This window comes from Apis dorsata, unplaced genomic scaffold (genome assembly GCF_000469605.1).
Source record: "Apis dorsata unplaced genomic scaffold, Apis dorsata 1.3 scaffold_434, whole genome shotgun sequence".
NCBI classification, from domain to species: Eukaryota; Metazoa; Arthropoda; class Insecta; order Hymenoptera; family Apidae; genus Apis; species Apis dorsata.
The window spans coordinates 166912-175510 of record NW_006263685.1 but is presented as its reverse complement, the minus strand read 5'-3'; the positions used below and the strand labels follow the sequence as shown (position 1 = coordinate 175510).

At 31.4% G+C, this 8599-nt stretch overlaps 1 protein-coding gene and 1 long non-coding RNA gene across 2 annotated transcripts in view; one reads left to right on the top strand and one right to left on the bottom strand.

The window, feature by feature from the left end:
- Positions 1–8599, top strand: part of LOC102674178 (venom dipeptidyl peptidase 4-like) — a 248884-nt gene that overhangs the window by 87783 nt on the left and 152502 nt on the right. The gene's annotated exons all lie outside the window — the stretch shown is intronic.
- Positions 1–8599, bottom strand: part of LOC116186120 — a 20054-nt gene that overhangs the window by 3091 nt on the left and 8364 nt on the right. The window contains exon 2 of the long non-coding RNA XR_004151064.1: positions 8589–8596. This is a non-coding gene — a long non-coding RNA (uncharacterized LOC116186120). The remainder of the gene's footprint in view (positions 1–8588; positions 8597–8599) is intronic.

The window sequence follows — 8599 nt, the reverse complement described above, 5'->3', positions numbered from 1 at the left end:
GGGGGGGGAACGAAGGCAACGATCAAGAGGGGTTGGAGAGATATCAGCCTCTCTCTGTTACGAATTAAACGTGCGGGAAGGAGGGAGAGAGGGAGGGAACTCGTTCCAAGTTTTAGTCGCAGTTTTAGTTGATGTGACGGAATCAGATTTCGATTTCCATCCACCGTGAAATAACTGGCGCGGTGGGGGGAAGGGTCGGACCCAATTCGAAATTTTAATTCGTTGGCCAGTGAGGGGGAGGAGGAGGAAGGATCGAATTGAGGATTCGACCTGGATTCTCAATTCGATCCATAGTTTAAAAATATTTCATAATTTTGTAATTGAGATTAATATATATAGATATCATATTATCAAATAAGCTTTTCTTAAAATCAAAATTTTCGAATTAGAATATTCCTAAGATAAAATAATATACTTTCAAATACTTTTACGAACCATTGTGAATGAGAAATTTTGTAATTGAAATTAATATATATAGAGGTCATATTATCAAATAAGCTTTTCTTAAAATCAAAATTTTCGAATTACAATTGAATTTTCCTAAGATAAAATAATATACTTTCAAATACTTTTATGAACCATTGTGAATGAGAAATTTTGTAATTGAGATTTTGTAATTTTGTAATTAATATATATAGAGATCATATTATCAAATACTCTTTTCTTAAAATTGAATTTTCCTAATACAAAATAATATACGTTTAAATACTTTAACGAACCACTGTGAGTATGATTTGTTTTTATTATAGAAAATCAGAAATATGTATTCTGGTATCAAATTTTGTAATTGAGATTAATATATATAGAGATCATATTATCAAATAAATTTTTCTTAAAATTGAATTTTCCTAAGATAAAATAATATATTATAATTATATTATAATATAATTTAATATAATAATATAATATTATAATTATAATATAATAATTTCAAATACTTTTACCAACCACTGTGAGTATGACTTTTTTTTTTATTATAAAAAATCAGAAATATGTATTCGCTAGCATCGAATAATAATGCTTGAAATTAGCAATAAGAAGATTCTTTAAAATACGAATATTCCTTTTTAACATTATACAATTTCGATTCGGCGGACTCCCCTCCACCTCTCCCTGTGTTAAACGGATCCAACGGAATTTCATGTTCAATTTGTGCCAATTTCGCGGCAACGTTGCGCTTGTATAATACCTCGTCGACTCGAAATATCAATTATTACACGCTTCTCCAGACGATCGAAAGTATCTTCTCTCCCTCCCCATTCGAACCTCGGCTACTCGTTCAAAGGTACAATCACCCACGTTCTCCTCGATACTCGATACGCCCATAGGGAATTCGCTTATCGCGCGCCACAAAAATCCCCATTTTTCCCCCGCGATCGCGATTTTCCCCTCGTTCCACGGCCCCAGAACGGCGATAAACAAATTTTATCATTTAATCATTTGACGCACAGGGGTCAAAACGAGCGAGACGAGGTGAAATAAATTTAATCGGTAACAAATCGCGGCTGTGTATTTGGCATCGATTATGCAAAATAATTCGAAGCATCGAAATAAAATATAAGTTAATTCTTCTAATTTTTCTACTTTCGAGATTAATAGACGAGACGTACGAGGATATGAGCATCTTTGGAAAGCAAAATAGACGCAAAGGTTGTTTAATTGGATAAGCTTTAATCGATATTTTTGTATGGAAATTTTTCTTTTGAACTTTGGAATTGATCTATTGAAGATATCCCTATATTAAGTGATACTATATGTTACTATATATTAAGTAATATTCTGTATATATTTGGAATTTAATGTAATATATGTAATGTATATTTTAATTTAACTTACAAGATACTAAGATCTTTATGATACGATTCTTCCAATATCTTTCAAAAAGATATATACTTAGTCACAAATACTTTACTTTAGTTCATACTATACTTTACTTTTAGTCACAATACTTTAGCACAAATACTTAGTCGTTCATTCATTGCTTGAAAATAAACAATATTGATAAAGAATTATTAAGTATATTTCGATAAATGATCTAGAAGAGAAATTAGAATTTCCTGTAAAAAAAAAATCCAACACTTCGATTATCTTCTAATTTTTCTATTTTCAATTGATTAATTGAACGAGACGTACAGGCATTTTTACAAAATAGACGCAAAAGTTGTTTAATTGCTTTAATCGATATTTTTGTATGGAAATTTTTCTTTTGAACTTTAGAATTGATCCATTGAAGATTCTATATATTTGGAATTTAATATATGTAATGTATATTTTAATTTAACTTACAAAATACGAATATCTTTACGGCGAATACGATTCTTCCAATATCTTTCAAAAAGCACAAATACTCAATCGCTCATTCATTGCTTAAAAATAAACAATATTGATAAAAAATTATTAAATATACTTTGATAAATGATGTAGAAGAGCTTCCAAGAAATTAGAATTTCCTGTAAAAAAAAAAATAAATATATATATTTGAGAGAAAGGAAGGAAATGTTTGAATACTTGAAATTTGAAAAATCGTACGTGTTTGATCAAAGCGTAGGAGGATAGTTTGAAGAGCGTTCGAGAGAAACGTAATGTGAAAAATATGGACGATATATATATATATAAGAGACATCCTTTTTTTGAATATGTTCCATGCTACGCGGTGCGTATCGATACGTGAAAATTGTTTACCGATGTTTTCTACGTTTATCGAAATAATTTCTCCGATTTTGGAGAGGAAATGTTCCCCGACCCATTTCCATCGATGTTTCCACCAACAGAGAAGGTAGAATATGCACCAAAAGATAGAATGTACATACACTTGCGATAACCGAGACGACTGCACTACGTACACGTATAAATCGTCCTCAAACCGAAGAAACGCTGTTTTCCTTTCCCTAAGTATTTTCAATCTCGAAAAATTTTTGCCGCGATTCCTCCTCGATTCATCTGAAAAGGAAAACGATACAAATAAATAGATAGATAAATAAATAAGTGGAAAAGAAAGGAGAGAGAGAGAGAGAGAGGTTTGAGGCAAGTTGAGAAAATCTTTTCTTTTTGAAAATAACACGATGTGAATTTGTACAATTTTTATCTGAACATCGAAGAGCTGTCAGAAAGTTGGAATTTACAATGTTTTCGAAACTGTATGTTAATCTCACGGTTTCAGTTTATCCTCGAGAGAAATGTTACATTTTTCCAACGATACATCGATCGACGCTTCCTCTCTCTCTCTTTTCCCCTAATCCTAGAGATTTTTCATTTTCACGCGACCATGTATGGGGAGATTTTGGAAAAACTCTTTGAAACTCGTTGGATCGTCGGCTAACCCTTTGAAGTTCCCTTCGATTTCGAGAGGGATCTCTCGAAATTCTATGGATCTCCGCCCAGTTTCTCGGATTTCCCGCGATTCCTCGAGATTCCTTGGATCTCTCGAGGTTCCTCTTATCTCTTGGGGTTTCAGGCCCCTTAGACTCTCTCAGGATTTTCGCGTCGCGATTCCTCGTCCTGGATCTCTCGAGATTCCTCCTCCCTTCAACCGGAACCGTTTTGGACCTCTTTGAAGATATACGAACCGCTGAAAATTAATTTAATCAAATTAATTCTCCATTTCGATCACCTTTCTTCTCTTCTCGTCGCGAATATCGTATAGATCGTATAGATTTATAGAGAAATTTGAAATAAAAATTGCAACGTGTTTCTTTTCATAATCTTCTTTTTTTTTTTAAATTAATTGGATTAGAAGGATTTTTAACACGATAAATTTCAATTTGTATATAAAATGTCCAAGCAAAGTACATGTCAAGTTGGTAAACGTTGAAATAGATTATTATCCGAATTCTATTTCTCTAGTTTTATCTATAAAAATTTTAATTTGCATACAGATTGACCATTTTATTGTAGGAATAATTTTAAACCGTGAAATGAATAATTTTTTCATATTCTCTGTTCTATTCACAAAAATTATTCCTTTTTCTTCTTTTAATATTATCCCAAAAAATTCTTTCTCCTCGGAAATTTATTAAATATTGTAATTTTTCGAATTTAAAATGTTGCGAGACAACGTGGGAATATTAAATTAGTGTAAATAAAAAAAAAAAGAAATAATTTAAATTCTTGTTTATTACGAGAGAAAATATATTTAAAAAAAAAAAAAAAGGAAATTCGAAAGAAAATACTACGATATTTTCCAGCGAAAATTCTGGAAGAAATATTAATTGCTGTGAATTCATAAAGGAATAAATATCATTCCTATTTAATATTTTGTCACATTTCAACATTTCTATTTTCACGTTCATTAATTATATACGTTCAAATAAGATTTTGCTTCCTCGTTATCCTCCTCTTTTTATTTAGAAAAATAATATTTCTGCTTTTCTTTAATAATTATCCATAACGTTTATATACTTTCTTCAAACATTCTCGTTCGAATCTCTCTATTTATTTACCACTCCGAGACTATACTTTCCACCGAAAAATAAAACGTAAAAATACATCTCGTACGTATCTTTATATTCCGTCTATTTCTCCTTTTTATATATATAATAAAACTCAAGAACGAAGAGGACGGTACAGAAACACAGCGAAGTAATGATATTACGGGGGCCATTTTGATAAAATTCCGCGACAATAGGCGATTCTCACTACTACTAATTTAGAGTAATGGCAAAGCCGCTTAAACTCGATGGCTCGTGAGATTTGACGAAAGTTAGAACGTATAGACGTCTGTATTATAATGGAACGCGGTGCTGGTACGTGAATTGTGGTTATGCGGGTAAGGGAATAACCTAGAGGGGGGGAAATTGGCTCGCCATCGAGTGGAACCGTTCGTTAAAACGATCATGCGAGATGAATCGACCGAATTTACCAACATCTCGATCCATTTCTTAAATCGTGTCCTGTCATCATCAAGTAGTATCTTTTGCACGCGCTCGTTTCCTATCCTCTTTTTTCGTTCCATCGAATATTTCTATATATAATTAATTTCAATAACAATCGATGGATATATAATAATTTATATATCGAATATATAATATTATAATATTTTATTATATTTTAATTATAATATTATAATTATATATTTATGAATCGAAGAAACGGAGCTTTTATCCTTATTCCTTAAATATACGAAATACGAATATTACGTTTGTTTTTCTTTGTTGCACATCATGCGCATATTTTAGTAGTAAGTTTTTGTACAAATTCGACTACGCGAATAATATTTCATTCCGACTATAATTTTGGAATTTATTACGAGTTGAAAGTATCAAACTCGGTCAAATAATCGAGAATTTCTAGAATTTCTTGTTTTTAACATTTGTTATTAAAAATATGTTCAGGTACTTCCCGACTGAATTAATTTTGACTTTCAGCACTGTGGTTATATTCCGTATAAAGGATGATACCATTTTTGATATCGCTACTGGAATAAAAAATAAAAAATAAAAAAATTCGTGAAATGTTTTTTGTTTCCCGATATTGATAAAATTGCAACTATTTTTTTTTTTATATTGGAACCATGCTACTCACGATATTTCTCTATTATTAGTTCATGTTTGTATTGACAATTTCGATATCTGTCATCGGTGAAACAGGATTCTCTGAAAACTACCTACGTTTGACGGGTATACTAGTCATGAAAAAAAAAAAAAAAAGAAATGACAATTTTTTTTGCGTGCACTTGTAAATACTTTTAAAATAACGCGAAATTAAATCTCACCTCACTTCCCAATACTTCCCAATTCCAATTCACTCCTATTCTTTCAAAAAAAAAAAAAAAAAAATCCAAAATCCACATATTCGAAACAGAAAAATTCCATTGAATCCGGTGCAAATTAGCCCGATTAAACGGAGGCAAGTAATAAATCTCGGGTCAAAACTGTTTGTCCCCCTCCCCTCCCATTGTAAATCACGCGGGGCGTAGAAAATGGCGTTGGAGGAGCTCGCATTAACCAGGGTTGCGGGTTAGCTCGCGTTCGATATTTTTTTTCCCCCCCTCACACGTTGAAACAATTAAATCTCGAACAAAACTCTCCCCCTCCCCCTCTACATGAACAAAACCAAAGAGATAACCCTGCAAACGCAATTATCATCATCATCATCTTTGTCATCGAGATTATCACAAGAGCTCTGCTTCCTGACAACGAGACGTGACAACGTCGAATCGAGGGGGAGGGGAAGGGGTTGGCTAGTTCTACCCGATCCAGAGAGATGCAAATTAAGGGGAAAGGAAGGAGGAATGAAAATTACCCTAAAGTGGAAACGAAATAATTATTTCTCTCTCTTTTTTTTTTTTTTTTTTACCCGTGACCCGGTTCACTTTTATCGGGCGATCGAGTTTTTTCGAAAGTGATATTGTTGCCCCGTGACAGGTGGAAATTGAACGATAATTCATTGGAACGTTGCTAAACCCTACACCTAACGGCCACGGATCATTCATCATTCGTAATGGTCTTTAGGGGTGGAAGTCTTTAGCCCGCGATATACACCGCCATGTATAATCGCCTTTCGTCAGGGATATTATGCAAAGCGGAAGCTTTCAGCATTGTGAACGGGGGGTATAAAAATTATACTTGGAGGGGGAGGAGAAGTTGGGTGTATCGGGAGCATTTATAGAGCTTGTCTCAACAATTTCTTTTTTTCTTTTTTTTTTTTTCCCTTGCCGGTATAGGCGAGTCTCGTTCGTTAAATTGTTTCGTGTTTGTTTGAACTTTTTATCGCGGCGTTTCGTTAACGTTTCGCCACGCGCGGTTTTTAGGGATGTCAATTTTTGTGCGGTTGAAACGAAATACTCTTTTCTGGGTATCCGCGTATATTTTATTATATTTTTGTGACAAAATCAGTTTTGAAAATTTAGGAGGATTAACGAGAGAGAAAGGGGAAATGTAAGATGTTTATTTTTGGATATTTATGTATATATATATTTGTGCAAAAGTGTTCGTTGAAAAAAACTTGTTTTTTCTTGTTGCAAGCAATTTAATTTTACTAGATGAAGCAAAACGAGGAGAAAGATATCTCGCATTCTCACCTCATATATGCGGGATTAAATTGTTTACAACTTGAAGAATAAGCTTCAACAAACGTTTTTTCGTATTAATTTCTGTCTTTGTTTGAAATGAAAATTTTTTCATTTGTTCAAATTGTTATTATATATGTACATTTACAAGTTTATAAATTCACGTTGTTTTTCAGTTTGATTTTGATTAAATAGTCTCTATCTAAAATTAATCCTCGATAAATTTTTATCTTTTTGGATATTTAAAATCTATTCGAGCGCGAACAATTTGAAACTAGTTGAAGAATATTAGATATTTTCGAGTAGCCGAATATCATTGCCAAGAAAAAATTAGATTCGATATTATATCATTCACGTTAATCAGTTAAAAAATTAAAGAATTTAGAAATAGAAGAAATACCCACTTATAAAACAAAGATTCATATTTTATGTAAATATATAGCACTCATAGAGACGTTATGAACAAGTTTTGACTCTTGTTAAAATCTCAAAGGAATAATAATTGTTTAACAATGTACTAACGACTCACGATGATAGAGTAATACGATTTTAACTAAATTATAACTCTAGCTTTATGCAATAAAACGCTTCTCCAAACTAGAAAGCTATCTCTCTCTTTATAAAAGTCTGACTTCAATATACTGCTCTCTCTATTGACAGCTACTAACTTTAAAACTGGATGCTGATAAAACTTCAATTACCATTTATCAACGCAAATAACGTTCTTTCCTTTTTCCTCCTCCTCTTTTATTTCTCTATCTCTTATTCACACGATGCAGTATTTTTACAAGATACAATTTGAAGCACATCTATCTAAAACTTTGAGTGTTTGCATTATTATCGTTTATACTACTTAAATACGTTTTTTGTTTTCACAGTTTCATTCTCTTCGTTTCTACACCTCAAATTCGCTCACTATACAATAAATAAATTCTACCATTTCTTTTTTAATAACATTTAATGTTGGACAGTTTCAAGGAATTTTGATATAATATATTATTTTAAAATTATTTGAAACAATATTTTGAAACGACAAAAAATATTTCGTGAAATCTCATGTTTATATTATTATTGTTAATTAACTAACGTTATTATTACTTGATTATTAATTATATTTTACATTTCGTTCCAATATATATTCCAAAAGTTAATTCCGAGGAGAGTTTTCCATTAAAAGATAAATGTTATTTTCTCAAATAATGAATTGTATGATTAATGATTAAATTAAATATTATTTTTCCAAATATTCCCCTTACTTCGTATCCTTTTAATTGAAATTGAAAGGGCGTTACTTCACAATTAAAATACTTATCGAATAATTATTTTTAAATAAATTAGATCCGTCTCTATCACTTTACACATTATATTTCCTAAAACATTAATCAAACGCTTAATAGTGTTAACAAAGAATTAAAATTAAAGATGGAAGAGAGGAAAAATCAAAAATTTTTTATTAAAAATCGTCATTTTCATTAAATGATATCCTCTATAAAATCTTTCGTTAAAAACATCGTTTAAACGTTATTTTTATTACTTTCATGTAAACACCGTTACGATCGAATACAACACTTCGCTCAACCACCTTTGGATCTC